This window comes from Pseudophryne corroboree, chromosome 3 (assembly GCF_028390025.1).
Source record: "Pseudophryne corroboree isolate aPseCor3 chromosome 3, aPseCor3.hap2, whole genome shotgun sequence".
Classification (NCBI taxonomy): Eukaryota; Metazoa; Chordata; class Amphibia; order Anura; family Myobatrachidae; genus Pseudophryne; species Pseudophryne corroboree.
The window spans coordinates 75,508,507-75,530,699 of NC_086446.1; positions in this window are offsets into that span (position 1 = coordinate 75,508,507).

Consider the following 22,193-nt stretch of genomic DNA (forward strand, 5'->3'; position numbering starts at 1 on the left):
TATTAATTCGTCCCAACTGGAATCCACCATCACAGGTCCCTGTGTACTTTCTGGAGGCAATTGCTGGTGAATGTCTCCACGGAGGAATTGATTATAATTCATTTTGATGAACATCATCTTCTCCACATTTTCTGGAAGTGACCTCCTACGTCGATCGCTGAAAAGGTTACCGGCTGCACTAAACACTCTTTTGGAGTACACACTGGAGAGGGGGCAACTTAGGTAAAATAAAGCCAGTTTATACAAGGGCCTCCAAATTGCCTCTTTTTCCTGCCAGTATACGTACGGACTATCTGACATGCCTACAGTGATGCTGTCACTCATATAATCCTCCACCATTCTTTCAATGGTGACAGAATCATATGCAGTGACAGTAGACGACATGTCAGTAATCGTTGGCAGGTCCTTCAGTCCGGACCAGATGTCAGTTTTCGCTCCTGACTGCCCTGCATCACCGCCAGCGGGTGGTTTTGGAAATGTTATCCTTTTCCTGGCAGCTCCAGTGGCAGGAGAATATGAAGGAGGAGCTGTTGGCATATCACGTTCCGTTTGACTTGACAAGTGTCTCACCAGCAGGTCTTTGAACATCTGCAGACTTGTGTCTGCCGGAAAGAGAGATACAACGTAGGCTTTAAACCTAGGATCGAGCACGGTGGCCAAAATGTAGTGCTCTGATTTCAACAGATTGACCACCCGTGAATCCTGGTTAAGTCCCACATGCCTAGCGGAATCGCTCTGTTTTAGCTCCTCCTTCAATCTCTCCAGCTGCTCCTGCAAAAGCCTGATGAGGGGAATGACCGGACTTAGGCTGACAGTGTCTGAACTGACTTCACGTGTGGCAAGTTCAAAGGGTTGGAGAACCTTGCACAACGTTGAAATCATTCGCTACTGCACTTGAGTCAGGTGCATTCCCCCTCCTTTGCCTATATCGTAGGCAGATGTATAGGCTTGAATGGCCTTTTGCTGCTCCTCCGTCCTCTGAAGCATATAGAGGGTTGAATTCCACCTCGTTACCACCTCTTGCTTCAGCTGATGGCAGGGCAAGTTCAGTAGTGTTTGCTGGTGCTCCAGTCTTCGTCACGCGGTGACTGAATGCCGAAAGTGGCCCGCAATTCTTTGAGCCTCCGACAGCATCTCCATTATGCCCCTGTCATTTTTTTTTTTAATTCTGCACCACCAAATTCATTGTATGTGCAAAACATGGGACGTGTTGGAATTTACCCACATGTAATGCACGCACAATATTGGTGGCGTTGTCCAATGTCACAAATCCCCAGGAGAGTCCAATTGGGGTAAGCCAATCTGCGATGATGTTCCTCAGTTTCTGTAAGAGGTTGTCAGCTGTGTGCCTCTTATGGAAAGCGGTGATACAAAGCGTAGCCTGCCTAGGAACGAGTTGGCGTTTGTAAAATGCTGCTACTGTTGCCGCTGCTGCTGTTGTTGCTGCAGGAGGCAATACTTCTACCCAGTCGGCTGTCACAGTCATATAGTCCTTAGTCTGCCCTGCTCCACTTGTCCACATGTCTGTGGTTAAGTGGACACTGGGTACAACTGCATTTTTTAGGACACTGGTGACTCTTTTTCTGATGTCTGTGTACATTCTTGGTATCGCCTGCCTTGAGAAGTGGAACCTAGATGGTATTTGGTACCGGGGACACACTACCTCAAGCAATTCTCTAAGTCCCTGTGAACTAACGGTGGATACCGGATGCACGTCTAAAAGCAACATAGTTGTCAAGGCCTGAGTTATCCGCTTTGCAACAGCATGACTGCTGTGATATTTCATCTTCCTCGCAAAGGACTGTTGGACAGTCAATTGCTTACTGGAAGTAGTACAAGTGGTCTTCTGACTTCCCATCTGGGATGACGATCGACTCCCAGCAGCAACAACAGCAGTGCCAGCAGTAACAACAGCAGCAGTAGGCGTTCCACTCAAGGATCCATCGGAGGAATCCCAGTTAGGAGAGGACTTGTCAGATTTGCCAGTGACATGGCCTGCAGGACTACTGGCGTTCCTGTCTAAGGAGGAAATTGACACTGAGGGAGTTGGTGGGGTGGTTTGCAGGAGCTTGGGTACAAGAGGAAGGGATTTAGTTGTCAATGGACTGCTTCCGCTGTCACCCAAAGTTTTGAACTTGTCAATGACTTCTGGTGAATGCACTCCAGGTGACGTATAAGGGAGGATGTTCCTAGGTGGTTAACGTCCTTACCCCTACTTATTACAGCTTGACAAAGGCAACACACGGCTTGACACCTGTTGTCTGCATTTCTGTTAAAATAATTCCACACCGAAGAGGTGATTTTTTTTTTGTATTTTGACCAGGCATGTCAATGGCCACATTCATCCCACGGACAACAGGTGTCTTCCCGGGTGCCTGACTTAAACAAACCACCTCACCATCAGAATCCTCCTTGTCAATTTCCTCAGTGCCAGCAACACCCATATCCTCATCCTGGTGTACTTCAACAGTGACATCTTCAATTTGAAGATCAGGAACTGAACTGTGGGTGATCCTTCCAGCACTTGCAGGGGGCGTGCAAATGGTGGAAGGAGCCACCTCTTCCTGTCCAGTGTTGGGAAGGTCAGGCATTGCAACCGACACAATTGGACTCTCCTTGGGGATTTGTGATTTAGAAGAACGCACAGTTCTTTGCTGTGCTTTTGCCAGCTTAACTCTTTTAATTTTTCTAGTGGGAGGATGAGTGCTTCCATCCTCATGTGAAGCTGAACCACTAGCCATGAACATAGGCCAGGACCTCAGCCATTCCTTGCCACTCCGTGTTGTAAATGGCATATAGGCAAGTTTATGCTTCTCCTCAGACGATTTTAATTTAGATTTTTGGGTAATCATTTTACTGAACTTTTGCTTTTTGGATTTTACACGCTCTCTACTATGACATTGGGCATCGGCCTTGGCAGACGACGTTGATGGCATTTAATCATCTCTGCCATGACTAGTGGCAGCAGCTTCAGCACTAGGTGGAAGTGGATCTTGATCTTTCTCAATTTTACCCTCCAAATTTTTGTTCTCCATTTTTTAATGTGTGGAATTATATGCCAGTAATATATCTGGAATTAGACGGCAGTAGTGTCTGGAATTAGATACCCCTAGATAGATACCAGATACCACTGTGACTGGAATTATGATGACCTACGTACAGTGACAGAACACTACCACAGCACCCTACAGCAGCAAGATGCAGCACAAGACACTGGACTTTTAGTAATGTACTGTAGTATACTGGTCACCACAATGCAGCAGAAAGACAATGAGCACTGATGAGGATATTAGAACTGACACTGGGCAGCAAGAACAGCACTGGACAATTGTACTGTAGTATACTGGTCACCACAATGCAGCAGCAAGACAATGAGCACTGATGATACTAGAACTGACACTGGGCAGCGAGAACAGCACTGGACTATTGTACTGTAATATACTGGTCACCACAATGCAGCAGAAAGACAATGAGCACTGATGAGGATACTAGAACTGACACTGGGCAGCAAGAACAGCACTGGACTATTGTACTGTAGTATACTGGTCACCACAATGCAGCAGCAAGAAAATGAGCACTGATGAGGATACTAGAACTGACACTGGGCAGCGAGAACAGCACTGGACTATTGTACTGTAATATACTGGTCACCACAATGCAGCACAGATAATGAGCACTGATGAGGATATTAGAACTGACACTGGGCAGCAAGAACAGCACTGGACTATAGTACTGTAGTATACTGGTCACCACAATGCAGCAGCAAGACAATGAGCACTGATGAGGATACTAGAACTGACACTGGGCGGTGAGAACAGCACTGGACTATTGTACTGTAATATACTGGTCACCACAGTGCAGCACAGATAATGAGCACTGATGAGGATATTAGAACTGACACTGGGCAGCAAGAACAGCACTGGACTATAGTACTGTAGTATACTGGTCACCACAATGCAGCAGCAAGACAATGAGCACTGATGAGGATACTAGAACTGACACTGGGCAGCGAGAACAGCACTGGACTATTGTACTGTAGTATACTGCTCACCACAATGCAGTACAGATAATGAGCACTGATGAGGATACTAGAACTGACACTGAGCAGCGAGAACAGCACTGGACTATTGTACCGTAGTATACTGGTCACCACAATGCAGCACAGATAATGAGCACTGATATTGAGCTGATATTGAGCTTTCCACTCAGAGAATGTAGCCACGTCCTCTCGCTATCTCGACAATGCACGAGTGAAAAATAGTGGTGACGCGCAGCTCTTTATATGGAATCCGAATCTCGCGAGAATCTGACAGCGGGATGATGACGTTTTGCCTCGTTCGGGTTTTCCGAGTCAGGAGGGAAGAACTGAGGCTGACTCGGACCCGTGTAAATCACGTGAAGTTCGGGGGGGGGGGGGGGGGGTTCGGATCTCGGAGAACCGAACCCGCTCATCTCTAATTCTAACAGGACCCTGGCATGCCATGAGGGGCTGTTTGGTACAACTGCAGTAAATATGTATGAGTGCACATATGTATATCACCACTGTAAAGTGGCTGAAGGTAGGTGCTAGCTGTGCCCTCCATAGAAATAGCTAGATGCATGGCACAGACCACATGTCCTATGTAGATCACACCCACACCACACTGATCACGGCCCCACCTCACTAGTCACGCCACGGCAATGCTTGTCACATTACTATCAATGGCACATAATAGGCCTATCATAAATTTCTGTTCTAGGCCCATGTGGACAATAAACTGGCACTGCCCATAAATGTAATGTTCACATGGGTACACCAATATATAAGAGGATAAGACACCCAACAGTATACAGTAACCGTAATGCCATTACATAACTAATTTCAGAACTGTAACTAGACTTTTCGGTGCCCTGTGCCAGAGAGTGAATTCTGCCCCCACATTCCTCCCCATTTTTTTCAATAGGGACATGAGGTGCGGGGAAGGGGCATGAAAAGATTGATCCCAGAGAACGCCCATGCTAAGATACACCCCTTCACACATATTTATATGCACACACACATACACATTTCTATACCACTGCAAGAAAATGGATTTGGACACAAATCCTCTTTATACCACATTCATGCACATAACTTAAGAGCCCATTGTTATTTAGTTACAACACCCTTTGTTAAATTACACATTTGAATATACTACCAGGCTCAGGATTCAAGCCTATAGCCTGTTGAATTCTAATCATCATTGCTGTATGACCATATCATACAGCCCAGCAAGAACCTTTGCAATCTGGCGGACAACTATGCAATAGATAGCACCTTTCCTTGTGTATATATGCCTATTTCCAGTGTCGGACTGGGGCAAGAATGGCCCATCGGGGAAATGCAGTGGTAGGGGCCCATACTTAAGGATGTGGCCAGGCAATAGTGGAGGTGTGGCCAACCACCACAGAGGCCCACCTAACCGTAAGAGAGTTCATGGTCTGGTCCCATAGTCCTGTGCAGTATAAGGTAACATATGTATAATGTATAAATAAAGTGTACTAGGATACAGCCTGGTACCTAATCCCTAGAGGAGGAGGTGGGCCCACAGGCAGTGGCGCCCACCAGTGGTTTCCCCTGTTCCCCTGTGGGCCAGTCCGACCCTGCCTATTTCCCTATAGATTGTAAGCTTGCGAGCAGGGCCCTCATACCTCGATGACTGTTTGTTATCACCCAGTTTGTTATATCATTGTTATTTCCAATTGTAAAGTGCAACGGAATTTGCTGCGCTATATAAGAAACTGTTAATAAATAAATAAATAAATAATCAAACACCCTACTCATTGAGCTATTCGATCCAGCATAAAAACTATGAACACTACATGAAGCTAATGGTACATTGTAAATACATGATTAGCATTGCAATTGAGCAGATCTATGTAGTGAGCAGCCACACAACCAATCCCTTGCAGCAACACACTACATAGATCCACTCAGCCACAATGCTGATCATTTTTTCACAAAGTACAAGGTAAGCGTCAAACAGTTAGATTTCTCTAGCTAAAGGCCCATACACACTAGCTGATTTTGAGCTCAAAGTAGGTCACCTTTGGCGTTTTGAGGTACTTTGAGCTCAAACTCGGCCAGTGTGTGTGGGCAGGCGATGAGCGGTGAGCGGTGATGCGTGCTTCAGCATGATCACCAGGCGCTGCCGTCCATACAGCCAAGTGGAGCACTATCCACAGTTTCCTACTGTGAAAAGTGCTTCCCTCCCCGGGTGAACATCGCTGGGCACAGGGAAAATGGCTCAGTGTGTATGCACTGAGCTATTTTCCTGCAGCGATGTTCATGATCATCCCTGTGCATACACGCTGGCAAAAGCGCCCAGTGTGTATGCACCTTTAGAATTCTCTACCTTTCAATGCAAGGGCAGATAGCTCAATGAATAGATCATCTGACTGCAATGCCACAGGTAATGGCTTCAAATCCCGGGTATGTCAGCATCTTGAAATGTAATAAAGGTCAGTGTGACTGAATAACAAAGAAATCTCAAGTTGAGTTCATCAATGTTGTACAGATATAAGTGACAGAAAGGGTCAGAGTAGGAGACAGGGGTGGTCAGGAGACCTAGTTACAAGCCCTGACTAATTTTCTCTATTCAAAATACATTTTTGTTTTTGTTAAAAGAACAATGCTCCAAGTTACGGGTCTATTTATAAAGAATTGAAAAGAGTGGAGATGTGAGCAAGTGGAGAAGGTGCCCAACCAATCAGTTGCTACATTACATTTTGTAGAATGCACTTGATAAATGTTACTACATGGGCAACTCCTCCATTGGCTAACTCATCCACTCTTTTCACTGCTTCATGAATAGACTCCTTAGTTCTGTAATGTGTCTATGACAAAATCTGAAGGTGTTATCTATAGTGTAGTTTCAGATAAAAGCATGGGAAGCCTCAGAAACACGTAAGAGGGGGGGAAGGAGAAAGTGAAAATGCTGCGGGGTACATTCTTATTATTACATTCCTCATATATTGTAGTGATCTTCTTCATTATCAGACGTCCTCATCCACTGCTGCATATTCCACTGGTCTCTCAGGTAAGACTGACATCTACTCTCTAAGGGGGGTATCCAGTTGGGTTGGGCAACAGGGCTTTGACTGCAAAAAAACCTGCAGGCCTCACGTCCAATTTTTGATTAGGGACTGTGGGCCTAATTCAGACCTGGTCACACGCAGGCTATTTTTTGTACTGCTGCTACCAGGTAAACGCCGCCTGCAGGGGGAGGGGTAAGGGCTTTACAGGGGGGCAATGGGTTGTGCAGTGAGCTGCACAAACGTTTCTGCACAGCCCAGGACTTACTCAGATGCTGAGATGATCCGGGCCGGCTGTGACGTCAGGAACCCACCTCCGGAATGGCTGGGCACACCTGCGTTTCTCCTGACACTCCCAGAAAATGGTGAGTTGCAGCCCTGGAATGCCTTCTGCCTGTCAATCTTCTTGCGATCGCCGGTTCGATCGCTTTCTTCGTTAGCTTTGTCGCTAGGCTAGCGACATGCCTGCGCATTGCGACTCGTGCGCATGCGCAGTACAGACCCGAACGCACGGCTGCAAAAAAATTCAGCGTGCGATCGGGTCTGAATGACCCCCTGTATGCACACTCCCGATACCCACAGTTTCCAGGGTTTATGCTTAGAAAGTCTTGCATTGCAAGAAAAAAGTATGGTACTAATTTCAAATGTCTCTCAGTTTACAGAATATGTGTTAGAGCAGGTGACTATATAGCTGGTGGAGTCTCATTATTCCCCCCTCATATCATGTAGGGAACAATATCATTACCACCTGTCCTGATCCACTGCCTGCTACTCTCTCTGATCTCTCAGGTAAGAATGACATCTACTCTCGCATGGTATAGAATATATGACAGTACCTCTACTAGGGTATAGAATATATGACAGTAACTCTCTTAGGGTATAGTATATATGACAGTAACTCTCTCAGGGTATAGAGTATATGACAGTAACTCTCTCAGGGTATAGAATATATGACAGTAACGCTCTCAGGGTATAGAATATATGACAGTACCTCTATTAGGGTACAGAATATATGACAGTACCTCTATTAGGGTATAGTATATATGACAGAAACTCTCTCAGGGTATAGTATATATGACAGTAACTCACAGGGTATAGAATATATGACAGTAACTCTCTCAGGATATAGAATATAAGACAGTACCTCTATTAGGGTATAGAATATATGACAGTAACTCTCTTAGGGTATAGTATATATGACAGTAACTCTCTCAGGGTATAGTATATATGACAGTAACTCACAGGGTATAGAATATATGACAGTAACTCTCTCAGGGTATAGAATATATGACAGTAACTCTCTCAGGTATAGAATATATGACAGTAACTCTCTCAGGGTATAGAATATATGAGAGTAACGCTCTTAAGGTAAAGAGTATATGACAGTAGCTCTCTCAGGGTATATAATATATGACAGTACTGCTCTTAGGGTGTAGAATATATGACAATAACTCTCTCAGGGTATAGAATATATGACAGTACTGTATATCTCTCAGGTATAGAATATAGGACAGTAACTCTCTCACGGTGTAGAATATATGACAGTAACTCTCTCAGGGTATAGAAAATATGAGAGTAACTCTCTCAGGGTATATAATATACAGTATGACAGTAAATCTCTCAGGGTATAGAATATATGACAGTAACACTCTCAGGGTATAGAATATATGACAGTACCTCTATTAGGGTATAGAATATATGACAGTAACTCTCTCAGGGTATAGTATATATGACAGTAACTCTCTCAGGGTATAGTATATATCAGGGACGTGCAGTCAGGGGAGGCAGGGGAGGCAGTGCCTCCCCTGTCATTACTGATTAAAATAATACAAAGAAGATACTAATGACACATATTCTGTGCCATATAAGTATCTGCTTTAACCTTTGTATTATTTTAATAATGTTTTTCGGTTTTAAAACTGAGTTAAATGTGTTTAGGAGGCACCACTCACAGTGCCTCCCGCTGTCAGTGTAAATGTCAGGAAGCGGGGGGCGGGGCCAAGCGGGGGGCAATGAAATCCCATTAAAAAAAGCAGCTGAAGCGGCACCTAAGGGAAGTGGAAGCCCCTCTCACATGCAGATCCAGTTGGGCATTGGCTTCTCTGGCATCGAGGGAGCAAAGGCAAATTATTATTATTTACATATGCCCGCCCCCGCCCCTCCCCTCCCTTATTTTACTATGTGCAGCAGCGATAGATGCTGTAAGCTGTAGCTGCTGCACCCACCCCTTTCAGCTGCTGTCACTCTGGCCGGGAATGCAGACATGTCATAGTCTGACATGTCTGCTGCAGCACAGCCAGCAGCAGCAGTGCCCGATGCCCGTCCCTTCCCTATTTGTATGGCTGCTAGCTTCCCCGGGACCAGCCACAGTCTCCTGCATCTGTATGTACCTGCTCAATACCCTCCTGAGGCCCCGCCCCCTCACGGCAGAGGCCACGCCCCTTTCCTGCTCTTGTTGGGAAGATCTGATTCCTTCCCAGCCAGCTCCATGGGGTGAACCAGGCAATACAGTATAGAGAGTGACTGCAACTTCCCACAGTCAAAAGTAAGTATCTGTGGGGGATGGGTGTGGGTTTTTTTATACATGGGGGCTGGTGTATATATTAATATTATCTAGGAGTGTTGTGTTAGTATTATCTAAGGGAGTGGGTTGGTAAATAGTATTGTGTGGGGTGGGGATTGTATCACTGTCATGGGATTGTGTACTATCTTGTATTATAGTATGCTGAAGTTACTTGAAGATGGTGTAAAGTGTGTGTGTGTGTGGGGCAGAGGCGGAACTACCGCCAGTGCAACCAGTGCGTTGCACTGGGGCCCGCCTCTGTCCAGGGGCCCAAAGCATGTAATGAGTCAAACTGACTCATTACATGCCGCTGTGCGCTGCAGGCAACCGCTGCCCGCAGCGCACAGCAGCCCGAACAGAGAGGAGAGGAGCAGCAGTACGGGGGAGAAGGAGGAGGAGGGAGCCGAAGGAGGGAGCCGCAGCTGTGCTTTACTACTGGTGGAGGCGCTGCTGCTGCTGCCCCTCTGCTTCACTATAGGCTGTCTTCCGAGAACAGCCTATAGTGAAGCAGAGGGGCAGCAGCAGCAGCGCCTCCACCAATGACACAGCGCTGCTGTGGCTCCCTCCTCCTCCGTCTCTCCAGCCCGGGAATCATCTGAAAAATGGGTGACTGCCTGCCGCAATGTGTAAAAACTGTGGACTACCTGCCGCAATGTGTAAAAACGGGGGACTGCCTGCCGCAATGTGTAGAAAGGGGGAATTTGCCTGCCGCAATGTGTAAAAAGGGGGAATCTGCCTGCCGCAATGTGTAAAAAGGGGGACTGCCTGCCGCTATGTGTAAAAATGGGGAATCTGCCTGCCGCTATGTGTAAAAAGGGGTAATCTGCCTGCCGTAATGTATAAAAAGGGGGACGCTGTCTGCCGTAATGTGTAAATAGGGGACGCTGTCTGCCGTAATGTGTAAAAAGGGGACGCTGTCTGCCGCTATGTCTAACAAGGGGGACGCAGTCTGCCGTTATGTGTAAGAAGTGTACGCTGTCTGCCGTTATGTGTAAAAAGGGGGACGCTGTCTGCCGTTATGTGTAAAAAGGGGACGCTGTCTGCCGTAATGTGTAAAAAGGGGCACGCAGTCTGCCGTTATGTGTAAAAAGTGTACGCTGTCTGCCGCTATGTTTAACAAGGGCACGCTGTCTGCCGTTATGTGTAAAAAGTGTACGCTGTCTGCCGCTATGTGTAACAAGGGCACGCTGTCTGCCGTCATGTGTAAAAAGTGCACGCTGTCTACCACTATGTGTAACAAGGGGGACGCAGTCTGCCGTTATGTGTAAAAAGTGTACGCTGTCTGCCGCTATGTGTAACAAGGGGACACTGTCTGCCGTTATGTGTAAAAAGGGGACGCTGTCTGCCGCTATGTGTAAAAAGTGCACGCTGTCTGCCGTAATGTGTAAAAAGGGGGACGCTGTCTGCCGTAATGTGTATAAAAAGGGGACGCTGTCTGCCGTAATGTGTAAAAAGAGGAATCTGTCCGCTGTAAGGTGTAAAAGGGTCTCTACCTGGTGGAGTGGTGCTACTGTGCGGCGTAATTTGAATAATGGAGACTACTGTGCACCGTTTTATGAATTTGTATTATTTTGTGGCCACACCCCTTCCCCACGAAGCCACGCCACTATGTATTTTTGCGCGCGCCTACGGCGCGCACTGCCCATTTTGCATGCAGGGGTGGGGCTCTAATGCCGTTTCTTGCACACAGTGCTAAAATGTCTAGTTACGGCACTGTTGCTAGGTATCCATTTCTCTGGTCCTGAGCAGGTCCCCCTCACCAGATACTCTCCAGGGGTGAGGGGGTGGACTTGGATGGGATGTGTGTGTGTGGGGGGGGCCCAAAGCATTTTGTCGCACCTGGGCCCACCGCTCGCTAGTTCCGCCACTGGTGTGGGGGGAGTAATGTTTTGTGAAAGTTGAGGAAGTGGATGTATTATTGTTGTCTATGTACAATACAGACACCGGGATCCCAACAGGGGTACTATACCGCCACTGAAATACCGGCGAGGTGATTCCCCCTCTGTGTGTGTCCACGACATCCATAGAGGGGGAATAGAACCTGTGGCGATTGAGACTCAACACTGAGCCCGCAGCGTGGTGAGTGCAGGGAGCTTTGTTGTGCTTGCCCCCCCTCTGCCGGCATTCTGGCTACTGACATTCGGCATCCCATGCAACGGAATCCCTTACTGATCCCACACAAAGGTGTATTCAGCAAGGAGGGGGCCTGTGTGCCATCTCCATCCAGGCCCCCTTCTCTCTAGGCGGTGGTGCAAGTGAGTAGACTCTGGTGCTGCCCTACAGTCTACTCACCAGCTTTTCCCAAAAGTCAATTGTGCAGGTTTTTGAGGGAGGCTAAAATGTAGCCTAGAGCGCAGTGCCACCGGGCACCGGCCCTGCTCCCAGCCACACCTGGAGCCCTAATGACAGAGTAGTAATTCCAGCTGCCTGCGGCCCTGTACAGGGGGAGCTAGGAAGTACTGAAGGATGAGCAGCCCTGCCACAGGGACCAGGTTTGTTGTTTCCTCTCTGTTACCGGTGGCGGCGGGGGCTGGCTAGGATTTGCAGGGGAGAGTGGCAGGTACTTTACTTTGACATGGGCTAAGCTCATCGGGAACCGGGCTGTACTGCTTATGTTCTATGCTGTACTGCCAACATGCTCTCCTTAGTATCACCGTCTCCCTTTCACCCTCTACTGTCACCCACTGCTGTCACCCTCTACCTGGCATCACCCTCTTCCTGTCACCCTTTCCCTGGCATCACCCTCTTCCTGTCACCCTTTCCCTGGCGTCACCCTCTCCCTGGCATCACCCTCTTCCTGTCACCCTCTCTCTGGTGTCACCCTCTTCCTGTCACCTACAGCTGGCACCCTCTCCATGTCACCCTCTTCCTGTCACCAGCTCCGTGGCATCACCCTATCCTTGTCACCTACTGCTGTCATCCTTTAACTGACTTCGCCCTCTTCCTGTCACCATCTCCCTGGCATCACCCTCTTCCTGTCACCAGCTCCATGGTATCACCCTCTCCCTTTTACCTACTGCTGTAAAACTCTCCCTGGTGTTACCCTCTTCCTGTCATCCTCTCCCTGGTGTCACCCTCTCCCTGTCACCCACTGCCTCTCTCTGTCACCCTTTACCTGTCACCCTCTCTCCATCATCCTCTCCCTGTCACCCACTGCATCTCCTCTGCATCACTGTCTCCCCATCACCATCTCTCTACTGTCACACCCACCGCCTTTCCAAGGCATCACCCTGTCCTGATCAGGCATCACCCTGTCCTGATCACATGGATACAGCATTCCCATTAAGGCCATGCCCTTTGTTGTGAGGCCACACCCTCATTGCAAGACTACATCCACTTTTCCAGGAGCATGTGTGCCTTTGACGCACGCAAGGACAGTGGTGGTAGCGGGCATTGGCTCGGCGGCGGTAGGTTTCATCAACAAGGCTCGGCGGACATTATGGCTGCAGTGCCTCACCAGCCACTGACCTCACCGCACGCCACTGGTATATATGACAGTAACTCTCAGGGTATAGAATACATGACAGTAACTCTCTCAGGGTATAGAATATATGACAGTAACTCTCTCAGGTATACAATATATGACAGTAACTCTCTCAGGGTATAGAATATATGACAGTAACGCTCTCAGGGTATAGAATATATGAGAGTAACGCTCTCAGGGCATAGAGTATATGACAGTAACTCTCTCAGGGTATAGAATATATGACAGTAACTCTCTCAGGGTATAGTATATATGACAGTAACTCTCAGGGTATAGAATATATGACAGTAACTCTCTCAGGGTATAGAATATATGACAGTAACTCTCTCAGGGTATAGAATATATGACAGTAACTCTCTCAGGTATACAATATATGACAGTAACTCTCTCAGGGTATAGAATATATGACAGTAACGCTCTCAGGGTATAGAATATATGAGAGTATCGCTCTCAGGGTATAGAGTATATGACAGTAACTCTCTCAGGATATAGAATATATGACAGTACCTCTCTCGCGGTGTAGAATATATGACAGTAACTCTCTCAGGTATAGAATATATGACAGTATATCTCTCACGGTATAGAATATATGACAGTAACTCTCTCAGGTATAGAATGTATGACAGTATCTGTCAGAATATAGAATATATGACAGTAACTCAGGGTATAGAGTATATGACAGTAGCTCTCAGGGTATAGAATATATGAGAGTAACTCTCTCAGGGTATAAAATATATGACATTACAGTATCTCTCTCAGGGTATAAAATATATGACATTACAGTATCTCTCTCAGGGTATAAAATATATATATAGCTGGTGGAGTTTCATTATTCCCCCCTCATATCATGTAGGGAACAATATCATTACCAGCTGTCCTGAAACCGCACCAGCCAATCAGCTCATACCTGTCAATTTACATATTGGAGCTGATTGGCTGGTGTGATATCACCTTGCACTTATCACCGCTTTATCGCTTCTTTATGCCTTCTCCAGGCTTAATACATCTGCCATGTGACAAATTACCCCCTAGAATGAGTAACCCCCATAGAATGCTGAAAACAGACAATGGGGGTCATTCCGACCCGTTTGCTCGCTGCGTTTTAACGCAGCAGAGCGAACGGGTACTTGCTGCGCATGCGCCAGCGCCGTAGTGCGCCTGCGCATGCGGGTCGGCCGAAGGCCGTAGCAGGACAGCGATCGCCTCTGCCTGAGTGACAGGCAGAGGCGATCGATGGGCGGTAGGGGGCAAAACGGCAGCGTTTGGCCGCTGTTTCGTAGGCATGGTCCGGCCAACGCAGGCGTGGCTGGACCGAACGGGGGGTGGGCCGCAGCGGTTGCGTGACGTCAAATGCAGCCGCTGCGGGCCAGGTAGCGAGGAGTAGCTCCCGGCCAGCACGCTAAAGCTGCGCTGGCCGGGAGTTACTCCTGAAGTGCAAAGGCATCGCCGCTGTGCTATGCCTTTGCACTTCTGCGAGGGGGGCCGGACTGACATGCGGGGCGGCCTAGCCCCGTGCTGGGCGTCCCCCCTGCATGTCAAGAAAGATGATCGTAGCTGTGCTAAATTTAGCACAGCTACGATCAACTCGGTATGACCCCCAATGTTCCCTTCTGTAAAATGCTACTGTTATTTCATACTGTTAGAAGACTGTAAGGAAACCATTGTAACCATAAATCTGGAGTGAAATATAAAACAAAAAAATGCTGATATAAAGTAATCAAAAAGTTTGAATATTAAAAGTAATATCACATATTTATTACTTAATCATTTAGTTGATGAGGTTTGTGTACCCAGATGTGACCTGTAATAAAGTACATATGATGATGCCTAGGGATCCTGGGAATAATAGTGGATATGTAGATGGTGTGCATTTGCCTAACTCTTCATAATATTCTAAGGGCTTAGTATAGAAGATCTATATTAAACAGATAGACAGTCATTGGGTCAACACCAAATGATTGATATCCAACAGGTCGATAGGTTCAAAAGGTCAACATGGAAAAGGTAGACAGGTGCAAAAGGTCGACATGGACCTATTCCAAATCATAATCCACATGGATAGTAAATCAAGCCAACATTTAAAAGACATAACATTTTAAAAAAATATGTGTCAACCATGTCTGTGTTGACCATTGTCATGTCAACATTTTGAATTGGCCGACCTCAAGAATTTACAAAATTTGACCAGACAATCTTTTGACCATATTGACCTTTTGAACCTTTTGATCTAAAGAATGTTGACCTATTGACTGTCTAGACCAGGGGTGGACAACCAGTCACAGGCAAAGAGCAAGAAAAGATCTGTAGTTAAGGGCAAGAGCCACTATCATGCGCGTGCCGAAGGTATGTGCACAAAAATTGGGGGCATGGCCTAGATTTCACAAAGCCACACCCCATTTTTGTGCGCAAACCTTTCGGTATGACGTTTGTAGGAGTATGACCATGTGTTATAACCCCATTTTTAGTCATGTTGTACAGAGCAACATACATATAATGCCCCAGTACAGTGCCACATACATATAAAAACACCAAAACATGGGTGTCTCCACAGGGCCAGATACATATATGCCCCCACAGTGCCAGATACACATGTCTTCACAGTGCCAGATACATATATGCCCCACAGTGCCAGATACACATGCCCCACAGTGCCAGATATGCCACCACAGTGCCAGATATGCCACCTGTGCCAGATACAGATATGCCCCCAGTGCCAGATACAGATATGCCCCCACAGTGCCAGATACACATGCCCCACAGTGCCAGATATGCCACCACAGTGCTAGATATGCCACCTGTGCCAGATACAGATATGCCCCCACAGTGCCAGATATGTCCTTAATCCCAGAAAAAAACTATTTGTAATCCCTGGTGCGCAATGAATGCAGCCTTAACAAATCCTGTACTTATAGGGTGCTTCCCTCACCCTAAATAGAACATAAACAATACAGAAGAATAGTACACAATTAATATAGGCGCTTCCAATTAAATTAATAAAATTCTAATCCTCAATAATGATCATAAATCAAATGATGATATAGTAGTTACGTTCCTGTATTGCACAGATCAGCAGGCATGTCACTAGATCTTTCGGTTGCTTCTCCTTTAAGTAACTCCTCAGCACATCAAGTTCTCAGTTGTACAGGTCATAAAAGATAAATGGGTACCAGAATCTAGTGTAATACGTAATTTAATAATGACCACAACAATGGTCCCAATAAAATGACAAACAAAATAATCATAAAAATTCCTCCCAATGGGAGTTTAAAATCACAAGCACACTTAGTAGCAGGTGAAAATGAATCCAGAAGTGGTAAGGAGTGAATAATTACCAGATGGTAAGAGAACCAATAAGTTCTCAAACAGATGTAATGGACCAGATAGCCTCCCGGGAGACACTCGCCTGGAATTCGGTAAGAACGTCCTCACAGCACCACCACTGGAATCACCTGTACAGGACCAACGCGTTTCAAACCTGTTCTAGGTTCTTTTTCAAGGTAAGTGTGCTCTCCTTTGCACTAGAAGGCCTTAAATACCCATATTCACCAATGGAAATACAAATCACATATCAGCAGCACCTGTACAAACATGGCCGCGGCCATTTGTTGATACTAGTTACCATAGCAACTGTAATTACACAGGGGTTTAAGTGTCCTAAATTCAAGCTGCCCTAACACTGAAAGTGGGTTTGTTACACTTGCGGTAGAATACAGCTAAAAATTCTTACATTATGGTGGGTGGCGGAGACCCGCTGGCTCCAGCGCCCCCTCCAGCGTCTCCATGGCAACAGAACGTGCTGCAACGTCATGTCCGGGGGAGGTATTCAGCGAGGGACCCACTCGCTCTGGCGCCCCCTCCGACGTCTCCATGGCAACCGAACGTGCCACAACGTCATATCCGGGGGTGGTAGTCAGCGGGGACCCGATCACTCCGGCGCCACCTCCAACGTCTCCATGGCAATAAAGCGTGCCGCAACGTCATATCCAGGGGTGCATTGCATCTGGCTACACGTTGCCCAGCAACGTTTAGCGCTGTTTTTAAATAAGAGAAGAAGTTATAGTTTTGAATCCTCCTTTTTATTAGTCACTCCACCTCCCAGATTGTGCTATAACATGGGATTTAGATAAAAAAAATTAGGTGATATGAACATCTCACTGAGGGTGTTGCTAGGCAACCTAATAACAACCCCTATTCAGTGTGAAGGTGCTGGAACTAGGATTGCAAAATATGAGATAACAATCCCTGTCAAAGTTGGACTCAATACCATCATGTAGTACATAAAATAAAATAAACAGATTAATAGATCAAACAGATAAAAATAAACAAAGTTATAATAGAAACAAATTTAGAATAAAATGAGTCTCTGGAAATGTCCATACTGTATCTTCCTTATCAGGGGATTACTACAGAAAAGTTCTTATACATCACATTGAGTTGACATATGATTCTTGTTGTTACTTGGATTGTACAAAGTGTCCATGATACCTCTCTTTAGTTCCTTTTAGATGTCCGTTTCATATAGTTCCTCCTTCACAGTGTAGAAGTGAAAAACTTGATAAAACTGTAAAGGAAAATCTTCATAAATTCCCAAAATATCGGAAAGAGGATATAGAGCATAAGATTAAATAAACCACTTTAACTCAAAATCTATGTTCATCCCCCCTGGTGCCAAGGTGTTATATTTATAGATGAGTCCATCTCAGTTTTGGCTAGTAGTTGGGATACCGTATATACTCGAGTATAAGCCGACTTTTTCAGCACCTTTTTTTGTGCTGAAAAAGCCACTTCGGCTTATACTCGAGTGAGTGTTTAGGAGGGACACGGAGGGCACAGCGCGCGGCTCTCCTGCGTCTCCGGCGGCAGTGGCGTGTGTGTGTTAAAGGAAGTGCACGAACCGGCACTTCCTTTAACACACACACGCCAATGCCGCCGGAGACGCAGGAGGGACACAGGAGAGCCGCGCTCTGTGCCCTCTGTGTCCCTCCTTCAGAAGACAGCGCAGGAGCCACGGGACAGCACGGGAGCGACGGAGGGTAAGTAACAAACTGGCACTGTGGGGCATATATGGCACATCTGGCACTGTGGAGCATATCTGGCACTGTGGGGCATATCTGGCAGCATGAGGGCATATCTGGCACTGTGGGGCATATCTGGCATATCTGGCACTGTGGGGCATATCTGGAACATCTGGCACTGTGGGGCATATCTGGCAGCATGAGGGCATATCTGGCACTGTGGGGCATATCTGGCAGCATGAGGGCATATCTGGCACTGTGGGGCATATCTGGCACTGTGGGGCATATCTGGCAGCATGAGGGCATATCTGGCACTGTGGGGGCATATCTGGCAGTATGAGGGCATATCTGGCACTATGAGGGCTGTGTACGGCTAGAGCTGCATTTCCCACCCTAGGCTTATACTCGAGTCAATAAGTTTTCCCAGGTTTTTGTGGTAAAATTAGGTGCCTCGGCTTATATTCGGGTCAACTTATACTCGAGTATATAAGGTAGATTTCTTTGACGATGATTACATTCTACCCGTTTGAGGCCTACAAAGCGTACAATGTGTCTGGGGTCACAGTCATGATGTAACTTGAAATGATTTGCTAATGCATGCATTTCTAACCCTTTCCTAATGTTTCTGATATGTTCTCCAATGCGTACTTTGAGGTGTCTTGACGTCCGCCCTATGTAGAATAGGTGACAAGGACATTCTATAGCCCTTTGTGTTGATATTTCCCTCCTTCTGAGTGGATGGGAGATCACTACGGACTAGTTTGTTTCTCAAATTTTGGGCTTTTCTGTAGATTTAGTGGCTGATCAGGTAAAACTTCTTTCAAGATACAATCTTTTTTTATTACCCAATGTTTCCTAAAAGATTTTTCTAGTGCTTTGTGTTGTATATTATAGCTTGTAATAAAAGCATATTCAAAACGGTTTGATTGATCGTTATGCTGTATTTTTTCACCCAGAAGCTCATTCCTATCTATACCTGCAACTTCCTCCTTTACTGTTCTTAATGATGTTTTTCGTAACCACACATAGCGAATCTTTCTTCCAGATGATCAGATTGCTTTAACGACCTGTTCTTCTGAGTAGTTACGTCTAATCCTCTTAAACTGACTGTTAGGTATAGAGTCTAACCAATTTTTGTGATGACAGCTGTTCCTATCAATGTATGTTTGGGAATCCGTGGGTTTGGTATATGTTTTAGTGCACAATTTCCCTTCTTTGACATAGATGGTCACGTCTAGGAAATCTATAGTTTCTGTACTGATATGGAAACTGAACTCTATTTTGAGGCTATTGGTGTTTAGATAAATGCAAAATTCATCTAGAGTTGCTCTATCCCCTTTCCATATAAAGATCACGTCATCGATATAGCATTTCCATGACACCAGGTTCGCCCCAAATGGTTTGGGTCCCCAGATGAAATAATTTTCCCATTTGCCCATAAAGATGTTAGCATAACTAGGTGCGAACCTGGTGCCCATCGCTGTACCAATCTTTTGAAGGAAGAAGTCTCCATTAAATTTAAAGTAGTTATTCATAAGAATTAATTTGACTCCCTCTATCACAAAGTCCTGGGTGTTCGTGTCTAGATTACTACTATCTAGGAAATCTGTGATTGCTAGATTGCCTACCTCACGATGAATGATAGTATAAAGGTACTTGTTTGTTGTTCAGGAGAGGCTTGACAAGAGGAATATGAAATTTGAAGCCTATGGGCTATATGCAATTCCGGACGAATTGCGCCTTTTTTTCGACCGTTTTAGGATTCGACTGTACTCGACAGCCGAAACCCTCCACCCGGCACCATGAATTCGACATATTCAATACAAAACTCATTCGACACTCCCCTTGTTGAATAACGGACCAATCGTCGAGTAGTGGGCGTCCAGAATTTGACTTCCCGCCGTTTTGAGCCCTTTATTAGGGCTTGTTTGCTGCATGCTCAGCAGCCATTTTGTGAACCTGCAGAGAGGTGTGTGGAGGTGCTGCAGAGCTAGCAATTTGGTAGTTTGCTGTGGTATCGTTTGGACACCCAGCAGGCTTTAATCCAGGACGGACAGGAGGATACCTGTTACCCCAGAGGAGAGTAATTTTTGGAGCAATTTCTACATTTTTAGGTAAGTACCACATGTGGTCTGGCGTTGCATGTATGTGTTTGTGTAGTGGGGGGGTGCCATGAAGTGTACATGTGGCATTGCTTTGGGGTGTTTGGGGTATGTATATGTGTGCAGGTATGTGTATATAGCTCCTGCTTGTATTGCTGCATGTTTTTTTTTGGAGTTTTGTGTTTGGGGGTAGTTTTTCACGTTTTTTTTTTTCATAAAATGATTTTTGGGTCATGCTTTTGCATTGGTGTACCTCCAGCATGTGCAAGAATTATTTTTGGCTTGTTTGGGGTGATTTTGAGTGTGTTTGTGTCTGCTATGTGGTCGACATGTCATGTCGTTTGTTTGCCAAACATGTTTTTTTGCTCCTATTTTAGCACTGGTTGACCTCCAGCATGTGCAGGGATGCTTTTTGTCTTGTTTGGGGTGACTTTGAGCTTGTGTGTGTCAGCCATTTTATGTGTGTCAGCCATTTTGTGTGTGTCAGCCATTTTGTGTTATCTGATTTTTTTTCTATTTTTCATTTTTTTATGTGTTTGGTCCTGCTTGAGAACTGGGGTCCCAGCAGCATGACGTGTGATTGCATGTAATTATGTAATGTGTGTTAAATTTGTAAAAAAAAAATTTTTTTTTTTTTTACAACAGAGATGTCCAAGGACAAGCGGCCCCGATCCCCCCTTCCCCCCACCCCTAAGAAGAATTTCCCCTGCAGGGCAATGAGGAGTGGGAGCCGACCCAGGAGGAGGATACGATTGAACAGGCATCCAGTGACCAGCCGCGGTCATCAAGGGACCAAACGGAAAAGAGACAGAAAAAGAAAAGGCCTAGAAATGTAAATACTGACAACACCTGCAGACACAATAGCATCCAACTTGACACACCCTAGTTTGCGCACTGCCATGCACACCTACAGGTATCATTGCGCACTGACAGGGATACTGACACACTCACAGGTACATACCGATCATATTAATTGCATGTTTTTTTTTATCCCTAAAGGCAAGAAGCCAGCCAGAGGATCAGTCTGAGGAGGAAGCCTCTGGTGAAGACGCAGGACAAAAGAAGCCGCGTGGACCCAGATACACGGAGGCGGAAAACTGTGCCCTAGTGGATGGCGTCGACAGGTCCTACGACGTTCTGTATGGACCAAGGGCACAGACCACAGCAGCTAAGACCAAGCGAAACATCTGGGATGCCATCGCGACACAAGTCACTGCAGTTTCTGGAAACTGCTGGAGCACCAGAAACTGCATGAAGTGGTACAGTGATTGCCGCAGACAGACCAAAAAGAAGATGGGGATGCAGCGCCGACATGAGACAGCTACGGGAGGTGGTCCGCCTCTCAATTTCAAGTGGCTACCCTGGGATGAAGTGATTAAAAGGCGCATGAACCCTGTCATGGTCCAAGGAGTTCACGGAGGTGTGGACTCCAGCCGTCCTGCTGGCTTTCCCGAGGAGGAAGAACGGCCCAGAAGACGGAAGACGGCGGGAGATAAGCAGTCCAAAAGGAGGCCTGATGGTAAGAATACATTCAGATCAGCTGTACTAATTTTTTTTTTTGGTATTTGCTAATGTGTTTGTTATTTTTCCACAGACACGCCTGCCCAGAGGACATCACCTGCGCACAGGACATCGCCAGCGCGCAGAACATCACCTGCGCAGCAGGCATCGACAGCAGCGCGCGGAACATCATCTGCGCAGCAAGCATCGGCAGCGCGCAGAAAGTCACCTGCGCGCCAGACGTCATCAGCGCGCAGAAAGTCACCTGTGCGCCAGACATCGTCAGCGCGCAGACCATCTCCTGCGCGCCAGACATCAGCGCGCAGAACGTCACCTGCGCGCCAGACAATGTCGGCGACCACACCACCAGCTGGGCGTCAAACTACAGCTCCTGCGCCCAGGCCATCACCAGCTCGTGATCTCTCCAGGAGCTCTGGGACTGTGACCGAAGAGCCATCAACAAGACACTACCCTTG